Consider the following 26,297-nt stretch of genomic DNA (forward strand, 5'->3'; position numbering starts at 1 on the left):
AATTAGTATCCAATTATTTAAGACTGCTTCATGTCATTTGCTAATCTTGTTTTTATAACTAGATTACAAACTTTGGGAGATCGTGGATAAATGTCTTATTCCTTTACCATCTGTGTCCTGCTGCAATATTGGATTAGTATTTGTTCTCAATAAATTCGTTGACGAAGGCAAAGATAGAGAAGAGGAAGTTGACTGGGGGAAAGAAGAGATGGAGGGAAATAAGAGGACAAGGGCTTAGTGAAGAAGAGAGAAAGCTAGGAAAGGAAGCTTAGCTAAGTGACCTTAAAGTCTTTGAGCTTCAAATTACTAACCTATACTTGGGGATAAGATGGCAGGTGTGACTGGATAGGGATGTGGAGTGACTTTTAATGGGGCATAGGTACAGTTGCGGGTTGCGTCTTTTCCTATGCCAAAAAACCCATGAAGGTGGCCCTCACAAGAGCAGGTGACCACCTGGGCTCTGGAATCACCTGGAGAGTCTCAGAGCATTAGTTAGGAAGAAGGTGCCGGGGGACCAGTTTAGAAGAGTAGCCCCTTTTTCTGGGGGAGATGTTATCTAGTTAGGCTCCTTGTATTTTTGGGGCTCAGAAGGGAAAGTCTGGGCAATGGATCCTAGGGGAGGAAAGGAGCCCCCAGACTCTGTGTTGGTAGATCCTGGTTCCTCCTTCACCGAGCTCTCTAAGCTCATGTGGCAGCTGGATGTGGTCACTACACGTGGTTTACAGCTGGATGTAAACCAAAGCACTTAGAGCTAGATTTGGGGGACCCAGTTAGGAGACTCCCTCAGAGGAGCTGAGTACTGAGGGAATGGCTGATGTTCCTAGAAAGAGGTGTAACCACCGGCCCTGGAGAAATGTTCACAGCCAGTGTGGGTTATCAAAGGGTGAGAGGAGTCTTAAAAGGGAGACATTAGACTCCCTGCTAATAAGGGCTGTGGAGATGTGGATGATTGATTAGAAGAAGAGACAATGGGATTCACACTTACATTTACAAAGCAGTTCTGACCAGTTACACTATGATGAAACATGCTGCCTGCCTCCCTATGCATGAGGAGCCGAATATGTATTCCAAGGCAAGACAAGGACAATTATAAAAAGATTTAGGAAGATGCCAAGGTTATGGATTGGAAACCTCTGTTGTTCTAAATCGTGTGGCATCACTTGGGCTTTCTCCCTGGTGCAATTACGTTACAGAAAATCACTTTCACGCTGGTGTCCACAGCATGTGGGCAAAATCAGGGAGTTTAAAAGGCCTTCACGGTTAAGAATCTTGGATAGGGCCGGGCACGGTGGCTCATGCCTGTAATCCCAGCACTTTGGGAGGCCGAGGTGGGCGGATCACGAGGTCAGGAGATTGAGACCATCCTGGCTAACACAGTGAAACCCCGTCTCTACTAAAAATACAAAAAATTAGCCGGGCGAGGTGGCGGGCACCTGTAGTCCCAGCTACTAGGGAGGCTGAGGCAGGAGAATGGCGTGAACCCCGGGGGGGCGGAGCCTGCAGTGAGCCGAGATCGCGCCACTGCACTCCAGCCTGGGCGACAGTGAGACTCTATCTCAAAAAAAAAAAAAAAAAAAAAAGAATCTTGGATTGAACACCACATAACTGGTTTCAAAAAGTCTGAAAAAAATGGATACTTGAAAATTTATAATAACTTACCTAGAGGATCCCTTGATTTTTTATTGAAGGAATTAAAAATAACTTCTTCTTGATTCAATTTGTTATTCTTCACCCTCATCTGCCATTGCCAAAAGTTATCCATTTCATTGAAATTTACTAATATGTTTACATACCGGGTACATTTTTTACTTATAATTTAAAAATCTTCTCCGTATTCCACTATCATCTTTCATTCCTAAATGCATTTATTTATGATTTTGCTTTTTATGTTTATTGATTAGCTTATTCAGAGATTTATCTATTTTACTGAATTTTCAAGGAATCAATTCTTGGTATCATTTATCAACTTCGCTTTTCTATTTTTAATTCATTTATGTATTTATTTATCTTTATTATCGTCTTCCCCTGCTTGAGTTTCATTTTGCCATTTTTTTAGTTTCTTGAGTTGAAAACTTTATTATCTTACCTTCTATTAAAATAGTAGCAAATATATGTGGTTATGTATTATATGAAAGCACAGTTTTAACCATATCCTATAAATATGTGTGTGTGTATATATATATGTGTATGAATAAAAATAAAATTAAAAACAAAAATACTATACAATATTGCAGATATCTGCTGGTGAGGCCTGGTGAGGCCTCAGGAAGCTCAGGGAGCTTCCATTCACGGCAGAAGGTGAGGTGGGAACAGGCATATCACGTGGCAAGAGAGGCGGCGAGAGTGACGCCAGGCTCTTTTAAACAACCAGCTCTTGTGTGAACTCAGAGAACTCACTCATTACCATGGGGAGGGCACCAAGCCATTCATGAAGGATCCGCCCCCATGACCCAAATACCTCCCACCAGGCCCCACCTCCAACACTGGGAATCGCATTTCAACATGATATTTGGAAGGGACAAATATGCAAACATATCACATTTGTTATTAATTTCCAGTTTTATTGTGTTGCATTCACAGAATGTGGCCTAATCACCTCTAATTTTTAGAATGCATTGAGGATTTTTTGTACAATACTTAAAAAGCAGAGCACGTGTTTCTCCGTAAGTTAGAGAGAACACACCCACACCCACTCATCCACACACACACACACACACAAACACACACACACACCTGCGCAGCCTTATAGATTCAAAACATCATTTTTTTCTCTTGTTTTCTGATTACTTGACCTGTCATAGATTGATAATGATATAATAAAGTCTTTATTTGTAAATGAGTGCCAAAAGCAGTGTGATGAATTAATACTTTGGAATTAGAAAAACCTGTTTTCAGATCTCAGCTCCATCTCTTAGTAGCAAAGAATCTCCCAAAAGCAGTACCTGAGACAAGGATTTGAGTACAAGTCAATTGTTTGATAGGTGACAGGAACACTGGTAAGGAAGTTAAGAAATGAATCAGAGAAGAGGAGGGGGCGCTATTTCAGTAAAATGGGTATCTGTGTTGCTTGATATTTATTCTTTGAAAGTTGAGGTTTAATTTATTTGCTGTGAAAACCATAGATCTTAGTTGTACAGTTTGATGAATTTTTTAAATATAAACATCCGTGTAACTTATACCCCATTAAGGTATAGAACATTTCTATCACCCCAGAAAACTCCTTCCCAATCAATTCTGTCATCCTCTAGAGGCAATCATTATCCTGACTTCAATCCCATAAATTGGTTTCACGCACTCTACAGCTGTACATAAATGGAATATTATAGTGTGCATTCTTTTGTATCCAGCTTCACTTCTTTCACTCAGCACGTCAGTGAGATTCATTATGTCTTTGCATGTTTCAGTGGTTACTTTTTATCGCTGAGTAGTATTCCATTGTATTAATATGTTATAATTTATTTTTCTATTGTTTTGTTGATAACCATTTGCACTGTTTTCTGAAGAATATGAATAAAGCTGCTGTGAACATTCTTGTACCCTTTTTTGGGGGGAGGGGAAATTGTCTTTATTTATTTTGAGGTATGCTGTGGTTTGAATGTATTCTCTCTAAAATTTAGGTGTTGCCAATGTGATAGTATTAAGAGGTAGGGCTTTAAAGAGGTAATTAGAGGTAATTAGATCACAAGGGCTCGTCCCTGTTGCATGGGATTAAATAGAAGAAGCTTCACGCAGTCCTTGGCTCACCCGCCCTTTCACCTTCTGCCAGGTGAGGACACAGCATTCCTCCTTCTGCAGGATGCCACCCTTGCCAGACAGCTGCACCTGCTGGTGCTTTGATCACAGACTTCTCAGACTCCAACAATGCAGGAAAGAAATTTCTATTCTTTCTAAATTAACCAGGCTCAGGTATTCTGTTGTAGGGGCAACAAAATGAATGAGGACAGAAATTAGTACCAGAGAAGTGGGGGTGTTGCTACAACAAAAACCTAAAATTATGGAAGTGGCTTTGGAACTGGGTAGTGGGTAGAGGCTGAGACTGTTTTCAAGCGAATGCTGGAAAAAGCCTGTATGGTTGCGAACAGAGCATTAAGGGTAATTCTAGTGAGGGCTTGAAGAAGAGAGGTGAAGGAATAGCCTCTGTCTTCTTAGTGATCACCTAAATGGTTGTGACCAGAATGATCATAGAAACATGGGCAGTAATGACTATCCTGATGAAGCCTCAGGTGGAAGTGAGGAACAAATATTGGAAACTGGAGGAAAGGCCACTCTTGTTATGATGGCAGAGAACTTGGCTGAAGTATATCCAAATCCTAGGACTTTTAAAAAGCAGTGAACTAGGATATTTGGATATAAGCAATGAACTAGGATATTTGGCAGAAGAAATCTCTAAGCAGCAAAGTGTTCAGGGGGCTGCATGGCTTCTATTAACTGCTTATAGCAAGATGTGAGAAAACAGAAATGACTTAAAGGCGGAATTGATAATCAAAAGGGAAGTAGAACATAAAAATTTGAAAAATTCTCAGCCTGGCCATGTAAAGAGTAAAAAGGCATGTCTAGGAGAGAAAACCAATGGTATGACCAGGTGACCATTCGATAAGGGGGTTAGTATGGATAGAAGGAAGCCAGATGCTCTTCATCAGGACAATGACCCCAAAGCTTTTCAGAGAACTTCGAGGCTGCCATGCCCATCACAGGCTCAGAGTGCCAGGGCCTTGAGGGCATAATGGTTTCAAGAGAGGAGTACAGGGCACCTGTGGAACCTTGAATCTTGTTGCTTGGCCATCTTATGTCTCTGCTCCCTGCATTCCAGTGCAATGCTCTGTGGCTGCCCCAGCTGTGGCTCAGGCACACCAAGACTCAGCTCCAGCTGCCACTTCAGAGGGCACAAGCAATGAGCCTTGGTGGTGTCCCTGTGGTGCTAATTCTGCAGGTACACCGAGTGCAAGAACTGTGGAGGTATGGCTTCCCCCACTTACATTTCAAAGGATGCCCCAGAGAGCTTTAGGACCTATGCAAACACCTGGTGCAGGGGCAGAGTCACTATAGAGTCCTCACTAGGGCAATACCCAGCATAGCCAAGGGGCTGGTGCCACCATAGAGAGTATTTATTAGGGCAACGCCTAGTGGAGCTGTGGAAATGGGGCCACTCCTGAGATCCCAGACATGCAGAGCCACCGGTGTGTAACACCAGCCTGAGAGATCTGCAGAAACTGTACTACATCTCGTAAGAGGTGAGGCATGAGCTGCTCCCAGCAAAGCCAGGGGGCAGGGTCCCCTGGAATCTTAGGGACCCAACTTCCACCTCAGTGTGTCTGGAAGATGGGACATGGAGTCAAAGATTATTCTCAAACTGTAAGATTTAATTTTGTTTGGCTTGTTGGGTTTTGGACTTAAATTTGATACTGATTGCCTCTTTCTTCTTGCCCATTTCTCCCTTTTGGAACAGAGAGTTCTGTCCTGTACCTGTTCCACCATTGTATTTTGGAAGCATGTAATTTATTTGATTTCACAAGTTGCAGCTGGAGGGCAATTTGCCTCAGGATGAAACACACCTTTGAATCTCATCCACATCTGATTTAGGTGATATCTAGATGAGATGCTAAACTTTAGACGTTTGAGTTGATTCTGGCACAAGCTAAAACTTTTGGGGGGCTATTGGGATAAAATGCATGTAATTTGCCTGTGAGAATGACATGAATTTTGGAGGGCCAGGGGCAGAATGCTATGGTTTAAATATGTTCCCACTAAAATTCAGGTGTTGCCAATGTGGTAATGTTAACAGGCGGGGCCTTTAAAAGGTAATTAGGCCATGAAGCTTCCTTTATCATGAATGGGATTAAGGCCCTTATCGAAGAGGCTTCAAGCAGCATTTCGTTTGCTTGCCCTTCCTCTTTCTCCTAGGCAGGACACCATGTTCCTCTACTGTTGTGGATGCAGCCCTTACCAGACGACTGAACTTGCCAGTGCCTTGTTCTTGGACTTCCTAGCCTTCAGAACTGTGAGCAGTCTATTTCTGTTATTTGCAAATTACCTGGTTCCAGGTATTCTGTTATACCAGTGCAAAATAGATGAAGATGGGGAAATATCTAGGGATTAAATTGAAGGGCCATAGGTAGATGTATGTTTAACTTCATAAGAAACTGTTAAATAGCTTTTGAAAATGGCTGTGCCATGTTATGCTCCTACCAGCAGTGGATGAACATTCCAGATGCTACACTTTCTCACCTACTTTTGGTGGTGGTAGTGTTTTTAATTTCAGCTGTTTGCATAATATGTCATTGTGATTTTTAATGTGCATTTTCCTATTGATTAATGGAGTTGAACATGATTTCATGTGCTAATTGACCAGTTTTATGTTTTCTTTTTGGAATGCTTAAGTTTTGGGTTGTATCTTTCTTATTTTATAGTTGTAGGAATTCATTATTCTGCATACAATTTTTTTTGTCAGATATGTGTGTTGAGCATATTTTCTCCCAGTCTGTGGCTTGCCCATTTATTTTCTTAAAAGTATCTTTTAATGATAAGAAGGTTCTAATTTGGATGCAATCCAATGTATCAATTTATCCTTTATGGTTACTAGTTTCTTCCTCTTGCAGCATATAGATCTTCACCTCCTATGTTAAATTTATTCCTAAGTATTTCATTTTCTTTTTGATGCTATTGTAAATGGGATTGTTTTATTAATTTCTTTTTCAGATCATTTGTTAGTGTTAGTATATAGACACACAAATAATTTTTGTATGTTGATTTTTGTACCCTGAAATTTTATTAAATTTGTTTATTCTAAGAGATTTTTGGTGGAGTCTTCAGGGATTTCTAGACATAAGGTTCTATCATCTGCAAACAGACAATTTTACTTCTTCCTTTCCAACTTACATGCCTTTTATTTCTTTTTCTTGCTTAATCGCTTTTGCTAGGACATTACTATACTGAATAAAAGAAGTGAGTGTGGGCATCCTTGTCTTATTCCTGATCTTATAGAAAAAATTTTCAGCATTTTACCATTGAGTATGATGTTAGCTGTGGGCTTTTCATATATGGCATTTATTGTGTTGAGGCACATTTTTAAAAATTTAGTTCTTATTTAATGTCTTTCAATACAGTTTGTAATTTTCTCCAAAGGGTATGTACTTTTTAGATTAGTTTTAGGTGGTTTATATTTTTGTAATTGCCATTTGAAATGTTATCTTCAAAATTATATTTTCTAGTTATATATTAATTTTTCATATGCTACCTGTATTTCTTTATTATACTTTGAGTTCTGGGGTACATGTGCAGAACGTGCAGTTTTGTTACATAGGTATATGCAGAGGCACATTCTTTTTTTTTTTTTTTTCAGTTCCATGCTTTTTTATTTGATTATATCTCCATTTATAGTTGTTCCATTTTATGTGAAAGAAACTGGAAATATCATAAATCACTTTCTTTTTTTTTATTTATTTTTATTTATTTTATTTTATTTTATTTTTATTATACTTTAGGTTTTAGGGTACATGTGCACAATGTGCAGGTTTGTTACATATGTATCCATGTGCCATGTTGATTTCCTGCACCCATTAACTCGTCATTTAGCATTAGGTATATCTCCTAATGTTGTCCCTCCCCCCTCCCCCCACCCCACAACAGTCCCCGGAGTGTGATGTTCCCCTTCCTGTGTCCATGAGTTCTCATTGTTCAATTCCCACCTGTGAGTGAGAACATGCGGTGTTTGGTTTTTTGTCCTTGCGATAGTTTACTGAGAATGATGTTTTCCAGTTTCATCCATGTCCCTACAAAGGACACGAACTCATCATTTTTTATGGCTGCATAGTATTCCATGGTGTGTAGGCACATTCTTTTTATAACTAGTTTGTTAAGAGTTTTTATTATGAAAGAACTTTGACTTTTCAAATTCTTTTTCCACATTGATTGAGATAATCATACAATTTTTATTCTTCATTCTGTTAACATGAAGTATCACATTCATTGCTTCGTGTACATTGAACCATTCTTCCATCCTAGGGATAAATCCCACTTCATCATTGTGTGTGATCCTTTTAACGTGCTGTTGAATTTGGTTTGCTAGTATTTTTAAAGGATTATTTACATCTATCTTTATTGTGGATAGTGGCCCTATAATTTTCTTTTCTTGTAATGTGGCTACTGGCTTTGGTATGCAGGTAATACTACACTCATAAAATGCATATGGACACATTTCCTCCTCTTTAATTTTTGGGCAGAATTTGAGAAGCATTGGCATGACTTCTTTAAATGTTTGGTAGAATTCACCAGTGAAACCATCAGCTCCTGCACTTTTCTTTGTTGAGAGGTTTTGACTACTGATTCAATTCCCTTCCTTGTTATTGGTTTATTCAGATTTTCTACTTTCTCGAGATTCAATCTTGGTAGATTGTATTTCTAGAAATTTATCTATTTCTTGTAGGTTATGTAGTTTCCTGGTAAATAATTGTTCATAGTTGTTTCTTATGGTCTTTTGTATTTCTGTGGTATTAATTATGTTTCCTCTTTTTTATTTTATTTGAATCTTCTCACTTTATTCTAGCTAAATGTCGATTTTGTTTATCTTTTCAAAATAGCAACTCTTAGTTTCATTGATGTTTTCTGTTGTTTTTCAAATCACTATTTCTGCTCTGATTTTTATTATGTTCTTCTTACTGCTAACTTTGGGCTGAAGTTTGTTCTGTTTCTGGTTCCTTGAGGTTTGTAGTTAGGTTGTTTATCTGAGATCTCTTTGTTCTTAATGCAGGCATTCATCCATATAAATTTCTATCTTAGAATAGCTTTTGTTGCATTTTGTAAATCTCAGTATGTTTTATTTACATTTTGTTTGTCTCAAGATATATATATATATATATATTTTAATTTCCCTTTTGATCTCTGAGTTATTGGTTGTTCAGGAGTTTGTTGTTTAATTTCCATGTATTTGTGAAATTTCCAATTTTTCTCTTTTTTTTCCCCCTGGTTTTGTATCATTGTGTTGGATGAAATGCACTTGTGTTGTATCATTGTGTTGGATGAAATGCACAATGAAATGCACTTGACGTGATTTTCATCTTAAATTTATTAAGACTTGTGGCCTAACATAGGATCAATCCTACAGAATATTCCAAGAGCATTTGAAAAGAATGTTACCTTCCTATTTGTTTATTCTTATACCAATATCATACTGTTTTAATTACTGTGGCTTTATGGTAAGTCTTGAAGACAAGTTGTGTAAAAAAAAAAATACTCTTCTGGGATTTTGATTGGGATTGCATTAAAGCTATAGATCAATTTTAGAGAACTGGTGTCTTAGCAATATTGAGTTTTCCAATGCATGAACATAGTATCTTTCTTCATTTAAGTCTTCTTTAATTTTTCTCTGCAATGTTTATGGTTTCCAGTGTAGTGGTCTTACATATCTTTTGTTAAACCCATTCTGAAGTATTTTATGTTTTTGATGATATTATGTTATTCAAAAATTTTCAATTTTTCAAATACTTGTTGCAAGTATGTAGAAATACAATTGAGTTTTTTAAACATTGACTTTATATAGAACAACCCTGTTAAATTCACTTATTAGTTCTAGTAGGTTTTAACTTTGGTAGATTCCTTAGAATTTTCTACATAGACAATCATGTTTTCTGCAAATAAAGGTACTTCTACCTATTTCTTTCTAATATTTATGCCTCATATTTTCTGTTTTTATTGCTTGGGTTAAGACCCAGGTATTAAATGTTTGATAGAGTTGATGAAAGCAGACATATTTGTTTCCATCTTAGGAAGAAAGTATTTACTCTTCTACCATTATGTGTGATGCTAGCTATAGGTTTGTGTTTATATTTTCTAGATGCCCTTTATACAACTACATGGCTTTTCTTCTACTCAAAGTTTACTGAGCAGTTTTTTTTTAAAATATAAATTATGAGTGTCATAACTGCCAAATTTGTATTTATTTAGATAATCGGGTGATATTTTTCTTTATTCTGACTTGTTACTTATTGGCTGGTCTATGGCTGATCAACAAGTCAGAAAACCTGTCAGAGATTATCGCTTAGCAGCAGTGCTGAGGGATTTCTGGTGAGTTCTTCTCTGTGGAAAGTAACTGAAGATGGGAACTATGTGCTTCTGCACACAGCATTTGCCAGAGTGCAATGCCATTAGAAATGGCTTAGCTAAGGGGTGACATTGATAATCTACCACTAAATATTCCCTTCAGAAAAGATTTTGTGTGCTTCCGGGCTAGTTAATTCCAACATTCCTGCAAGTCAACAGTCACAGGCCATTAAAGTCCTGTCAGTGACTGCCAATTAGAAGTGGAGAGAACCTCAGAAACAGAGTATGAAGAAATGTCAGGGAGAAACACAGTGAGATGTGGCCACTGCAATCCCTCACTGCAGGACCCTGAACTGGCTGCTTTGGGATTACCTTTGTTAGAATATCTATTCCTTGGCTCTACCTCAGATGTTACGCATGAGATTCTTAGTCAAGGTGAGCTCTGGGAATTGGCATTTTATACAAGTACCCTTGATGATTCTGACACAGTCACGATTAGAAACCAGTGGGGTAGAAGGAACACTGGATCGGGCATTGAATGACACAGAGTGATCCTACTTCATTCACCAGCTCAGTTCCTCCATCTGGTTCTCAGTGTCCCCATCTGTATAATAAGGGAGTTGTACCAGTTGGCAGCTGAAGCCCTCCTGGGTTTGAGGTTTTTGGTCTTATCATCTGCATTAAGATTCTCTGGCTTGGCAAATGGAAGATGGGTTGGCATGCGTGGTACCAGCGAAGTTACACAGGTGTCACCACACATCATTTCTGACAATCATGTCAAAGCCAGAGAACTGAAAACAGAAATTGCAGCTCCAGCATGGGAGTAATCTCTGAAGGACCTGACAGAACAGCCGTTGGCTAGAAGTTGTCGAGTAGCAGCTGGTTGGGTCTATGAGCTTCTTGCAGCTGTTTGTGATATGTCACATGAATTTTCGTTTTTATGTGTTAATGTACTCTGAGCTATTTTACAGTGCATTTGACATTTTACAGTATAGTAAAGCGTGTACATGCCTAATTAAAACAGATGTGCATTTGATAAAATAATTACTGGATATGCTGAAGAAAAATGGCTAATTATATATACAGCATAAACACCTAAACATATGCTATAAATATATACTTGAAGTACTGGAAAGTAGGTATAATTGGCTGCATTCTCTGTTCGTGCCCAGACTTAGAGTCTTTCCTTTAGATTTTCCTGGCCTTGGAATTCACCAGTGTTAGAATTTTCTGCCCCAAATTTGACCCCCATCTCATCCTTTTTTCTCTCCTGGAATGAAGATGAAGAAACATCCTCCACTGAAATGAGGCAGAGTTAATACAACCAAAATATAAAAAGACGACAGTTAACTTGAGTTACTATGTGCCAGGCATAGTGCTAGATACTTACATTATCTCATTTAATCTTCACACTAGCCCAGTGAGGTAGCTGCTAGTCTTTGTCTTTTATAGATGGGGAAACTAGAGGCTGAGGGAGGTTGCTAAGTTGCCTAAGATCTCTAAACTGGGAAATGGAAGATACAAGATTCAAACCAAGGTTTCACTGCAGAACCTATTCTCTTTAATTACGACCCTATACTGCTTCTCTGAGAACATCTTTCTGCCCAACCACTGTGCTCTCAGTTGGGAAATACTGCTGGTGAGGGAAACTCATCTCAAATGTCTCTGGTACCACTTTGTACATTTCAGAATATCTCAGCCCAGGAGTTCTATGATCGTGCCACTGCACTCCAGGCTGAGTGGCAGAGTGAAGCCCTTCTCTAGAAAAAGAAGAAAAGGAAAAAAAAAAAAAAGAATATCCCAGACCAGACTTCTTCAATAGAAGGTCTTCATGCTTTTTTTTTTTTTTTTTTCGAATGAGTGGAAAGTCCTCACTAAATGCCTACACACCCTGGGAGTTGTGGTACCTGCTCCCAGGTTCTGGCATGCTGCCAGCTAGGGTGAATGTGTTGATGTTAGGTGTTCAGAGGCAGAGTTGGACGCCTGTGACTGCTGGAGGTGCTGGGGTAAAAAGTGTTTGGCTTGTGAGAAATGTAGAAAATATTGAGAAGCCCTTTAAAAACTAAACAAAGATTTGTTTTCTCAAGATTTGTCAAGTGGACTTGGCCTTTTTGTAAATCTTCCAGCTTGCCTGGAGTATGGAGAAGATTGAAACAGTTACCAGATCCTACTCATGGGAAGCAGCTACAATCAATCTGTTTTTTGACATTTTGGAGAAATGGGTTATCCTGGCTCTCTATGACTACGTATGATTCTACAAGGATCCTGAAAATAATGTAGGTAGTGATGATTCAGGAAATGCCCAAGGTCACAGCAGGAATATTGAATGTCAGAGTATAAAATGTATCGTTAAAGGCATGGGCTCTTCCATCCACCTGCTATGTGACCTCTGGTCAGTGTCTTAAATGGGTTTCAGTTTCATCTGTAACATGAGAATAGGGTACCTTCCTTATAGATTGTTGTGAGGTTTAAATGAAATAATTTCTGAAGTGAGGCACTCAGCACAGTGGGTGGCAGGAGTGAGCACTGTAAGCGGAAGAGGGTGCATTAGATCAATTTATTGATCACCAGATTATAATCCTGGGTAAGCCATACCTACCCTCTCTTGATCATAGTACTTTGATCTGTAAAACAAAATGAATGGATTAGAGGACCTTTTAGGTCACTCTGACTCTAAGAATTGATGATTCCAGGTTACACATTCTCTAACCTCCTTTGGCCTTCTCACTTCATTTCTCAGCTTATGGAAACCATGCATCCTTAGGGCACAAGTGGAGGGAAAGCCTTATGTATGGTGCAGCAGTAAATGCTGTGAAGATCTGTAAAGGACCGGTTTTATTGGAAATATCATGTTCTAAGCTGGTTTTCTTCCTTTCCTTTAAATTCCTTCTACGTGAGAGTCCCACTTGGCAGGCATGAGAATGAAAGCGGGGGACCCCGGAAACTCCCCTGGGCTCCTGTGGTGAGCAAATTCTAGCCAAGGCCTGAGGTCTGTGAGCCTCCAGGGTTTGGAAGGCTTTGCAGGTTCAATCAACTGGCCCACCAGCAAGTGTTTATTGCAGCAATCTCATGGAAGAACTCTTCCAAAGTGGCATAGTTACAGCCCTGTTCTAGTTGGGGGAGGAGACAAGGGGGAAGACAGCCATTGGCACAGGTGGCTTGAGAATTCTAGGGCACTGGCCCACCCTTGTTGTGCCCCAGCCTGTAACCCTTCTTGGGCTCTGCATCTGCAGCTCACTAGGGCAGCATGAGCTGAGTTTCTCCCCTTATCCTACACCCACAGGTGGACTTATTGTTAAAGGGAATAACCATGTTTGGACATATATATGATATTGGGAAAGCATTACTAATGCATGGTTTAAATAATTACCATGTGTAGCAAATTTTTTAAAAAGCAAAATCAGTGCTTCTTCTTATTAAGATGGTGCTTTGAGCTGTAAGAATGCTATTTTCAGATTCCCTCATGACTCTGCTGCACATTGCGTTGTGAATTTGGCTTCAAGCAGACCAAGTCTTTTAGTCACAAGAGGGCACAACTACAAAAATGGGTTAGACCATGTTTTTCTTCTTCCTGTGACTGCAGAGATGAAGGGAATGAAGGTTAGCTCATGAATGGTATGGGGCTGGGGTTTTGGAGTATACTGGGGGTGGCAGCAGGGGCAACTGTTTGGGAGTTAAAAGGTCCTGGGGCTGGATATACAGATGGATTGTGGCAAAGGACTACTATGAGAAAAGAGAAAAGGAGGCAAGCTGTATTTGTGTTTATCAATCCTTTTGAATTTTGAAACTTCAATTTCCACAAAAGAGCTGATGGATGGATGTCAAGAAAAATGTCGCTGGGGACTTATTCCTTGTTGGAGTAATTAACACGTAAGTGAATGAAACACACTGTTCTCATCTGGTACCCGGTCTGTTTCTTTAGCTAAATCTTAGGCATTTAAACTTATGTTTAATTTAAACGTATATTTATTTAAAATGGCATGTGTCACATTGGAAAATATTCTTGTTAAAGAAATAAATCAAGCATTTAATATTTATAAAAATGGAATAATCCCTTTATCCTAAAGGTGGAAACTGAAATCTAGATTGATACAGATGTAGTTACCATCACCTACGGTTTTTGAAAAAGAATAGATTCATCCAGAGTCCCTGAAAGAAAGATTTATTCATTTCATCCTGGCCATACTTTTGTACCCACAGAGTCAAAGTGTGGGCTGGCCAACTACATTTGTAATCACCAAGCAGATATAAGTACAAATTAAGGTTACAGAAGGAGATGATGCAAATTAATGGATCTCAGCTGTAAATGGATTGTCGCCTCAAATCTTTTTTTTTTCTTCTTTTCTGAAGAAAAGCAATAAGGTTATTATATAAATTACTTCTGAAGAGACTTCTTGTTTTGGAAAAAAATCCAGTTTATTGAGCTTGATTCTCCAACTTAATGGTTGGTGAGCAAGCTTTACAATATACAGTTGGAGTGGAGACAAAAATTGGGAGGAGAGACCCAGGGCCTATACTAATTTCTAGTGGAGAATTTGGAAGGATTATAGAGAGAAGTAGTTCCCTAGAACTTTTTTTCAAGATTGTTAGTGATGGAGAGGATAATTGTATAGACTGATTTTATTCTTTTCCTAAGTAAAGAGGTAACATTTTTTTGATGTCCTGAATATGAGTAATTTACTGTACTTTAAGTAGATGGAAAGCTACATCTCATATAAAAAAAAAAAAAAACAAAAAAAACCCTGACAAATGATTAGGAGTTAAACACATTTTCTACCAAAACAACGTTCTCTCTCATAAGAAAAAAAAAATCCCTGGTGGGTGTTTTGAATTCCACCTAAAAATAATAAGATGAAGAGAAAATTGAATACTACAAGAGACTAACGACATGTGTGGTACAGCTTAACATTTGGTTCTTTTGAGAGGCAAATTTAGCGTTCTGAAGGCTTCACATCTCATATGGCCATCTGATAGCTAGTGATGTGCTGTGTGGGGGTGTCTAGTTAAGACTGTTAGAGAAGGAACTGCTGCACCATTTCCAGATCTATTTGTGAGATGAGAGATTTTCCCCCCCTCTCTCTCCTAAAGAAGAAGAAATGGATAATTAATCTGGCCTTAACTATCCAACTTTAGTTTTGAAATATTGTTCTAAAGTATGGATCCCTTTTAGGCGTGTATCTTTTTCTAGGTGTGGTTTATCTCAAGACAGTCATTCAAGACTCTGCCCAGCTCTGGGTTTACAAGTGGCTATGTTCTAGAAGGAAATGTTTGACCCTTCTGATGTGGTTCTTAATAATATACACAAAACCTAGTGATTGGAATTAATCTGTTAAGCACATGAAGAGGTATTTCATGACTTTAGTCATTAGAGGAATTAAAATTAAAACTGTACAATGAGATACCACTATGAGCCATCAGTATTGATGAGGATGTGGAACAACCAGAATGCTTATATACTTCTGGTGGGAATGCAGTTTCTTATAAATTCAAATATATACTTACTTCATGACTTAGCAATTCCACTCCTAAGAATTTACCCAAGAAAACATAAAACATATGAGCACACAAAGACTTATATTTGCCTGTCCATGGCCATTTTATTCATACTGCTCAAAACTGAAAGCAATCCAGATACCCATCAACTTTGGTATATCCATACAATATACTTATCCAGGAATAAGAATGGGTCAAGCACCGTGGCTCATGCCTGTAATCCCAGCACCTTGGGAAGATGAGGCAAGAGGATCACTTGAGCCCAGGAGTTTGCGACCAGCCTGGGCAACATCATTAGATCCCATCTTTACAAAAAAAAAAAAAAAAAAAAAAAAAAAAGCTGGGCGTGGTGACTGGCGTCTGTAGTCCCAGCCACTTGGGGGGCTGAGGTGGGAGGATTTCTTCTGTCTAGGAGGTTGAGGCTTCAGTGAGCTGTGATTGTGCCACTGCACTCCAGCCTGGGTAACAGAGAAAAATCTTATCTCAAAAAAAGTTAAAAAAAGAATTATTGATAGAACAGTGTGGATAAATATCGAATGCATTATGGTAAGTGAAAGAAGCCAGACACGTATGATTCAACTTATATAAAATTCTAGAAAACATAAAACAATAGTGATAGACAGTAGTTTCCTGGGGTTAGGGAGTAGGGAGATGGAAGAGCAGGAAAATACTTTTTGGGGTGATGGCAACTTTCTATGTCTTGATTATAGCGGTAGTTACATGATTGTAAACTTTGTTAAAATTCATCTAATTGTACCCTTAAAATTGGTGAATTTTATGTAAAATTGTAGCTCAATAAAGCTAGTTTAACAATATAGCCACTTGTAAACATAGCTACTTGTAAATCTTGAGCTTGGCAATTTCTTATAAAGTCAAACATGTACTTACCACATGACTTAGCAATTCCACTTTGAAGAATTTACTCAAAAAAACATAAAACATATGACCATACAAAGATTTGTACTTGCCTATCCATAGCCATATTAACCAGTCAACGTGTATTTGTAGAGAGGCTAAATGTGCCACCTTTGCTAGGTGCAATGGGATAAATGTTGTGTCCCTTTCTAAAAAGAAAGAGGTTATGGTCTGATTAAGGGGGAGAAAGATTTTCCCTCATGTTTCATTACAGAACAAGACCATGTATTAAAACATAACTTCACGTATTCATAAATTCATCTATCCAAAATGTATATTGAGACATTATTAAGGCCTAGCACTAAACAGGATGTAAGTGATTGCTGAAGATATATCTGTTGCTCAAAAAACTACAAAATTGAAAAATTTGGATGTTTCATGAAAATAATTCAAAGGTTTACAAAGTAGATCCTCCTTGAATTCACTGGCTATGTTAGGTTCAAATCACTGGGCTGTTTGTGATGATGAGAAAACACCGGCACTGACTGAACTGTTGATTTCAGTTTCATTCTTGAGCCAGAGAAATGGAATTCTCCCCTGATTGCAATTCTCCATGTAGCCTTCAAAGACTGTGGGCCCTCCCTGAAGGACAGCTCTTCTGGTTAGTGAGAGGATGAGTTAGAGGTATTTTCACTCTGTGTATATTCTTAGAACTTTATGGTTGGTTTTCAGTGTGATTATATAATCCCCATGCAAATGCCATCTGCCATATTTGGCACTTATAAAATATTTGAGATATTTATTCATTTTGCTTGAAAAACAGATTTTGAGAAGTCAGATCTCCCCCTTTCTGAGAACACAACTGTGTAGAGGGTGTGTACAAGTTCTTTCATGCATGACTATGATAACTATTTTTATTCATGGCTTAGCCTATCAACTTGGTGTAAAATTTTTAAGTTTTTGTTTGCCATTTGGAACCAGAAATTATAAGATCAAGTTTAAGGTTTGCCTGCTTTTTGTTTTCTCATTAGTATGAATTTTTACTGTTCTTTTTAAAGGCAGTTATACTTTTAGAATAATATAATGAAGGCTAACTTCTAGATTTGGGTGACTAAAATCTAAAAGAAAAAAAAAAAAAGAAAAAGGGAAAAGACCAAAATCAATTATTATTTGGGTAAAAAGGAGACTAGTTTTCTCTAATAAAGCTGATTTCTGATTCATAAGCACTTAACTTAGAAATGGTCTTTACATATAAGTCATTGACCCAATCAAAGAGTTGCTGCTGGCCCCTACCCACATCCTAATTTCTTCCTTCTATTCCTGGATTCCTGGGAAGAAGAGAAACAATAAACTATGAGGTTGGTGCAAAAGAAGTTGTGGTTTTTGCCATTGAAAGTCATGACAAAAACCTCAATTACCTTTTCACCAACCTGATATAACAATACATCTTGGGTATTTGGACCTGTGGGTTCAGAAGTAGAAGAAGAAATAAACAGTGGTAACGTCTAAGGGAATGGGATCCAGGAGAATTTCCAGGCCAAGCCCACCTCTCTGTGTGATGGATTCCTTAAATAAAAACAATGATTTCTTCTACATTCTCCAGAAAGTTTTATTTCACTTTCTCTCCTACTGATTGTAATTTTATCAATCAGTAGGAGATAAATAAAATTAATAGAATTTTATAGATTTTATTAATCAGGACAATTAAAATTCTAATGACTCACAAGGGTTCTACTTAAAACCTTTAAGTAGCTTTGAGGGGGTTGAGAAATTGTTAGCTGAGCAGATATTGGAGTAAAATAGTTCTGTTAGCTTTTATTTGACCTATTCCTACCTTTGGCCAATGGAAGCTTTTTAAAAATTTCAACATTTTAACATGAAAATTTTCAAATATACAGAAAAATCCAAAGAACTATGCAGTGAACAGCCATATATATGTTATAGTTATGTATGAGTTTCCTGTTGCTCCTATACGAATTACCATGAATTTAGTGGCTTAAAAGGACATAAATGTATTATCTTACAATGCTGATGGTCAAAGGTCTAAAATGAGGCTTATAAAAAATCAAGGTACTAACAGGATGTGTTACTTCTGGAAATTCTAGGGGGGATCTATTCCTTGCCTTTTTCAGCTTTTAGAAGATGTGCATATTACTTGGCTTGTGGTCACACCATTCTATGCTTCTGCAGTCATACTACTTTTTCTGCCTCTGGCCTTCTGCCAGGATCCTCCCTCTTTAAGGACCCTGGGATTACCTTGGGCCCATTCTGATACTCTAGGATAATCTTTGCATTTTAAGATTCTTAATCCCATTGGTAAAATATGTCTTGTTTTGTAAGGTAACATATTCACAGGTTTTAGGGATTAGGGTGTGCACATATTTGGGGATCATTATTCAGCTTACTATAAGCTACCTCCTATATTTTAACATTGGCATTTTTCTTTATTACATAGCTATCTCTTCTTTCCTGTGTTTGGCTGTATCCCCACCCAAATCTCATCTTGAATTCACACGTGTTGTGGGAGGAACCTGGGGGGAGATAATTGAATCATGGGGACAGGTCTTTCCCATGCTGTTCTCGTGATAGTGAGTAAGTCTCAAGAGATCTGATGGTTTTTTAGAAATGGGAGTCTCCCTGCACAAGCTCTCTCTTTGCCTGCTGCCATCCACGTAAGATGTGACTTGCTCCCCTTTGCCTTCAGCCATGACTGTGAGGCCTTCCCAGCCACATGGAACTGTAAGTCCAATAAACTTCTTTCTTTTGTAAATTGCTCAGTCTCTGGTATGTCTTTATCAGCAGCATGAAAATGGACTAATACACCATCCATTAATTCATTTTTTGGATGCATTTCAAAATAAATTGAAAACACCAGAACACTTTTCCCTATATATCTTAACACATATGTCATTAACTAGAGTTTGATATTTGTTTATCATTCAATTTTTACTTTTTTAATTTTAGAGACAGGGTCTTGCACTGTCACCCAGGCTGGAGTGCAGTGGTGGCAGCATAGCTCACTGTACAGTCTCCTGGGCTCAAATAATTCTTCTGCCTCAGCCTTCCAAGCAGCTGGGACTACAGGTGTGTGTCACCATGCCCAGCTAATTTTTAAACTTTTATAGAGATGGGCTCTTACTATGTTGCCCAGGCTGGTCTCAAACTCCTGGTCTCAAGCACTCCTCCTGCCCCATCCTCCCAAAGTGCTGGACTTACAGGCATGAGCCATTGCATCTGACCCCATTTTTTTGAGGTAAATTTACATATCATGAATTGCACAAATCTTACTCATGCCCTTCAATGAGTTTTGACAAATGCATACACTTGTGTAATACAAACTCTTATTGAGATACGGAACATTACAGCCGGGTGCCGTGACTCACACCTGTAATCCCAGCACTTTGGAGGCTGAGGAGGGCGGATCATGAGGTCAGGAGATTGAGACCATCCTGGCTAACATGATGAAACCCCGTCTCTACTAAAAATACAAAAAAATTAGATGGGTGTGGTGGCAGGCACCTGTAGTCCCAGCTACTTGGGAGGCTGAGGCAGGAGAATGGAGTGAAACTGGGAGGCAGAGCTTGCAGTGAGCCAAGATCACGCCACTGCACTCCAGCCTGGGGCGATGGTGCGAGACTCTGTCTCAAAAAAAAAAAAAAAAAAAAAAAAAAGAACATTTCTCTGTCCCTGGAAAGTTCCCTCATTTTTTCTTAAGCAAATCTTGTCCTATTCCAAGTTTGGTATTTTTTCACTATAGGTCAATTGAATCTCTTCTAGAACGTTGTTACTAAGTTTAATGTTGTTGAAATTCATCCCTGTTGTTGCACGTATCAGTAGTTCTTCCCTTCTGTTATTTAGTGTTGTATGTGTCAACTGTATTAATATAGTACAGGATGCTTAGCTATTGTCCTGTTAATGCACGCCAATTTTTGACTCATGAATAAAGCTGCTGTGAACATTTTCTTGGAATTCTTTCTGTAAACTTAAGCCTTTTTTTTTTTTTTTTTTTAAATAGGAATGAATACTTCCTGACAGTTTTTTAAAAACTGGCTGTTCTAGAGATTATGATATATAACCTTAATTCCTTAATTTTTCATAGTGTATTCATATAGAGTTAAAATTGTACTATTTTATAAAAAATATAAGAACTATTCAGATTCTTTGTCCCTTTTACCCTCACCTTCCATCCTTTATTCTGTAGTTGTCATATGTATTACATCTACGTGTCATAAACCACACAATAAATAGGATGTTAAATTTTTGCTTTAAGCGCTCATATGTCTTCTAAATAAATAGAAAATATAAATTTTTTAACCCATATTTTACCACTTCTCATACTATTAATTCTTTCCTAAAGATTCAAGTTTGAACTGGTCATTTCCTTCCAGTCTGAATAATTTTCTTTAACATTTCTTGTAGTGTAGGTATGATAGCAATGGGTTCTCTAAGTTTTCGCATATCTGAAAATGTTTTTTTTCCTTTATTCTTGAAGGATATTTTTCTTACATACGATTTCAAGTAGACAGATTTTTCTTCCTGCATCATAAAGATGTTGTTTCACTGTCCTTTGATATTCATTCTTTTTTCTGATCAGAAGTCAATGATCATTCATATTATTATTCTCCTGTATATAATATGTTGTTTTTCTCTGGCTGCACTCAAGATTTTTTCTTTGTTTGATTTTAGCAGTTTGATTATAATGTGCCTAGCTGTATTTTTCTTTTTTTTTTTTTTTTTTTTTTTTTTTTTTTTTGAGACGGAGTCTTGCTCTTTCGCCCAGGCTGGAGTGCAGTGGCGCAATCTCGGCTCACTGCAAGCTCCGCGTCCCGGGTTCACTCCATTCTCCTGCCTCAGCCTCTCCGAGTAGCTGGGACTACAGGCGCCCGCCACCACGCCCGGCTAATTTTTTGTATTTTTTAGTAGAGACAGGGTTTCACCGTGGTCTCGATCTCCTGACCTTGTGATCCGCCTGCCTTGGCCTCCCAAAGTGCTGGGATTACAGGCGTGACCCACAGCGCCCAGCCCTTACTAGGTTTCTTGAATCTGCAAATTTAATTTCTTTCCACTAATTTGGGAAATTTTTGGTCATTATTGTTTCAAATATATATATTTTTTTTGAGATGGAGTCTCACTCTGTTGTCCAGACTGGCATACAGTGGCGTGATTTGGCTCACAGCAACCTCCACCTCCTGAGTGATTCTCCTGCCTCAGCCTCCAGAGTAGTTGAGATTGCAGGCACCCACCACCATGCCCGGCTAATTTTTGTATTTTTGGCAGAGATGGGGTTTTGCCATGTTGGCCAGGCTGGTCCCCATCCCCTGACCTCAGGTGATCCACCTGCCTCGGCCTCCCAAAGTGCTGGGATTACAGGTGTGAGCCACTGTGCCTTGCTTTGTTTCAGATATTTTTTCTACCCCATTTTCTCTCTACTTTCCTTCTAGAATTCCAATTATACATATGTTATATCTTTTGATATTGTCCTTTTTTGTTTTTGAGGCAGGGTCTTGCTCTGTTGTCCAGGCTAGAGTATAGTGGCATGTTCACAGCTCACTGCAGAATTGACCTCCTGGGCTCAAGTGATCCTCCCACCTTAGGCTTCTGAGTAGCTGGGGCTACAGGTGTGTACCACCACACCTGGATAATTTTTGTATTTTTTTGTAGAGACTGGGTTTTGCCGTGTTGCTTGGGCTGGTCTTGAACTCTTAGGCTCAAGCATTCTGTCTGCCTTAGCCTCCCAAAGTGCTGAGATTGCAGGTCTGAGCGAATGCTGATACTCTCCTTTTTTCTTTTGAGATGGAGTCTCGCTCTGTTGCTCAGACTGGAGTACAGTGGCGCAATCTCGGCTCACTGCAAGCTCTGCCTCCTAGATTCATGCCATTCTTCTGCCCCAGCCTCCCGAGTAGCTGGAACTACAGGTGCCCGTCACCATGCCTGGCTAAGTCTGGTATTTTTAGTAGAGACGGGTTTCACCGTGTTAGCCAGGATAGTCTTGATCTCCTGACCTCGTGATCCACTCACCTTGGCCTCTCAAAGTGCTGGGATTACAGGCGTGAGCTGCCATGCCTGGCCAATACTCTCCTTTTTAAAAAACAATTCTTCCCCATTTTTCAGATTCAATAATTTGTATTGATTTTTTTTTCAAGTTCACAGGTGCTCTATTTTGTTATCTTGTTTTCTGTTAAATTTATCTAGCCAATTTTTAAATTTCAAGTTTTTTTTTAGTACTAGAATTTCCATCATTTAATATTTTCTATTTAATGAAATTATCTATTTGTTTCTTCATTATGAACCAGTTTTTCTTTTCATTCTTAAGTTATAGAAACTGCTTGAAAATCCTTACCTGCTAATTCTAACATTTGGGCCATCGTGGGGTTAGTCACTATTGATTGCCTTTTGAGTATAGGTCACATTTTCCTGTATCAACATATGATTAGCAATTTTGGATTGTGTTCTGTATGTATATTGTAAGAAATATGTTGTTTAGGCTCTGAATTCTGTTATGTTCCTCTGAAGAGTACTGATTTTTTGCTTGTTTGTTTCAGCAGCATTAGCTGGGCTTGGACTCAAACTCTTTTTCCTTTGAGGTAGGCAGGAGATGAAATATCTATTCAGATCTTTTAGCCCCGGCTGGGCTTCTTGGGGTGTGCCCTGTACTATGCATAGTTTAGGGAATGAGCCAGAGATTTGGGCTTAGTTTATGTGAAAAATTTAGCACTCTCCTTGGTCACCCCCTTTCCAGGGTTTCCGCTCTGGCTTTCCAGCTGTGGTGGTCACACCACTGTCTACTCATTATCCAAGCTAAAAGACTGCTGATTTTCGATCCCAGTTTTAGCTGTCTGGCCTAGTGTTGACTGAGTCCAGAGACAAAGAACTATAAAAGCACTCAGCATTCTCCTAAACAAGAATCCCTCTACTCTCCTCCATTTTCTCACTGCTTTGGTGATGTTTTAGGGCCTTAGGGTTAATTTTTATATTTTTAAAAGAGTTTATAGCTGTTTTCTATGAGAGGGTGAGTCTGGTGGGAACATCTCCTCTATTCTCTCAGTGGAGCTCTGATTTAATCAGATAAAGATGAGTTTTAAGCACTGGGTGGAGAGAGTATAGGCCTGAGTGTTAATTTGATGAAGTACTGGGAATGTAGTTCAAAAAGTGAGATAGAGAAATGTCAAACCTAAATGTTTATTACTTCAGAAGTTTGTTTCAGGCCAACATATTTCACTACCTCTACCTTCTACTTTTTCTCTATGTCTATCTTTTTTACTTCCTCCTCTTTCCCCGGTATCATGTCACCTACCTCATTTTAGGGCCCAGACCTTAGCAAAGCTAGTGTCTGGGCTATTCTCCAAGAATGCTAAGGACTAAATAAGCATTTCTAGGCTACTTAGGGAATGTAACCACTACCTGTGAATTTGGGTTCTGAACATTTAGAAGCCAGCCTCTGAATAAAGTGCCCATACTTCAACATACAACTTCTTCTAAGTTTCAGTCCAGTGCCAGGGGTTTGTTCTGTGTTCCATCCCCTTCTTTTACCAGTAGCTCCTGAGAGGTTATCTCTGCTAGGCCCCTAGGATATAACTGCTGTACTTGGTTGCTAACTCGTAAAACACTTGACTTTTCAGTTCTCTTTTTAAAAGGTCTGTTGTAAAGTCTTATGCCTCTGTTTATTTCTCTGCCTATGGTACAACCAAGTAGACCATTGCAGCTGAGTTAGGTTTTTCTCATGTTACTAACAGTGGAGTACAGAACAGTTGGGTTAGGGATGGTCCATGCTGTTGTTTTAGCCCACCAAGTCACCCCAGCCTTTCAGCAGACAGTCGGCCCGTCTGCCACAATGACAGAAAATTGATGATAGAAAGGCCACTTAGGTAGAATGGAGAGATGTGGTCTTAAATTCTATTAGACGTTCTTCTAGGAAGAAATGACTCAAATTTTGCAGCTGGAAAATTGAGAGAGGGAGGGAGCTTAAAATTTCTTTATCATTATTGTGTTAGAGGGCAGACTTTGAAAGCTTACGACTTCTACTCAGAACACTTAGTTTCTTAAATCTTCTCTTACTTACTCATACATTCTTTGGGATATGCATTTAAAACAGATTCAGTATACTGGAAAAAAATCAGCTCTGAAAAAACACCTAACTCACAAAACAGCTACATTAAGAGTTTAGTGTTCACAGCACTAAAGGGTTATTTGTTTTTATAAAATGGTTCTCTGAAGTGTTCCCTAAAAATATCAAATTCCCTTGGTGCCTTTAAAGTGAGAATCACATTACAAAAATCCTATTTAACAGAACATTCTGGGAACATACAAGGTGTGATTGTAAAAGATTATGGCTGATTTGAAGAAAAATTCCAGGACTTATACATTCAAAGGAGTGGTGTTCCCTTCAAAGTAATCACCATGTGGGTCTTTACACTTACCTCATCGAAAATGAGGATGACAGTGTCTCCCTCACTGTGTTGCCCTAGAGGTTTACACGAGATAACTAAGAAAATGCATGGGTGCAGTAAATGCTCAAGAAAAGAGTAGGTTTTGTCTTCAATTCCAAGGAAACTACAATTACTCATTCATCACTAGAACTCAAATGTGAAAACTATTCTGTGTGTTCCAATGAAGCTTTATCTCTCACTGGTCTGTGGGATGAATTTGGAGTCAACCATGGAGAGTAAGGTGGTGGACTAATGGACTCTGTGTGTGTGTGTGTGTGTGTGTGTGTGTGTGTGTTGTGGGTGTGTGCATGCCGCAATTTGTTTTCTAATTTTTATGAGCTCTCTTAAATTACTGATCTTATAGGATGTGTGTGTGTGTGTGTGTGTGTGTGTGTGTGTCTTGTAGACAAAGTAACAAATGTAAGAAGCCATGTTTGTTCATTTCTGCTTGCCAGCATAATTTCCCAAACCCCCTGACTTGGTGACAACCTGCAGCTCTCTGGAAAGATGCTTTGAAGACAAAATGGGGTAAGCACGTGCTTCCCATGTCTCTTGCCTGAGTCACTACTTAGCTTTGCCTTTTCCTACACAGAAGATAATGTCCAACGGGATTGGTGACTACGCTTCTGTAATCTATGACCAGATATACTCTCACACTGAAGCCTTGATATGATCCTTACTTAGATGTAACTTCTGAACAAGTTGGAGATGAATTTGCACATTCAGAACCTCCACCACCTGTATGTAAGCAATGGGCTGAAACACTGCCTCGGTGGTCTGGCAGGACTGCTCCGTGGCTGGAGGCCTTGATATACAGTCTCATTGTCCTCCATAAGACTTTTGAATGAAACTAACTTCAATTCTTTAAAAGCTTGACATTTTGTTCCTTTAGCCAACCGTGTGTATGTAAGTATAAATATGTATATAAAACATATAACATAATTGTATGTATTATTTATGTATTTAATTTGGCAGAGTGGTGGGGTGGAGGTGAAATAAGTGCTGTGTGTCTTCAGCACGGGATATAAACTCAAATGCCCAGAGCAGTGGATCTCAATCTTTGCCATATATTCAATGGCCCAGTAAACTTTTTAAAATCCTGATTTCCTGCCACACCCTATGCCAATTAATACAGAACCTGTAGGAGGAAACGTCAGTCATTTTTAAAGCTCGCCAAGTAATACCAATGTGCAGCCAAGTCCCAGAGCAGGAACCCAGGCGGCCTTCAGTTCCAGATGCCTCTTAGAATCACCTCGACAGCTCTCAAAACTGCCTGGGCCCCACCCTTCAGAGATTCTGATTCACTTATCTGGGGTGGAGCCTGGGGTATGGTTTGGGATATTTTTTGAAAGTTCTCCAGCTGATTCCAGTGTGTAGCTGTGAACCCCCAAAATTTGAGACAGGTCTCAGTTAATTTAGAAAGTTTATTTTGTCAAGGTTGAGGACGTGCACCCATGACACAGCCTCAGGAGGTTCTGACGACATAGC

This window comes from Symphalangus syndactylus, chromosome 8 (assembly GCF_028878055.3).
Source record: "Symphalangus syndactylus isolate Jambi chromosome 8, NHGRI_mSymSyn1-v2.1_pri, whole genome shotgun sequence".
Classification (NCBI taxonomy): Eukaryota; Metazoa; Chordata; class Mammalia; order Primates; family Hylobatidae; genus Symphalangus; species Symphalangus syndactylus.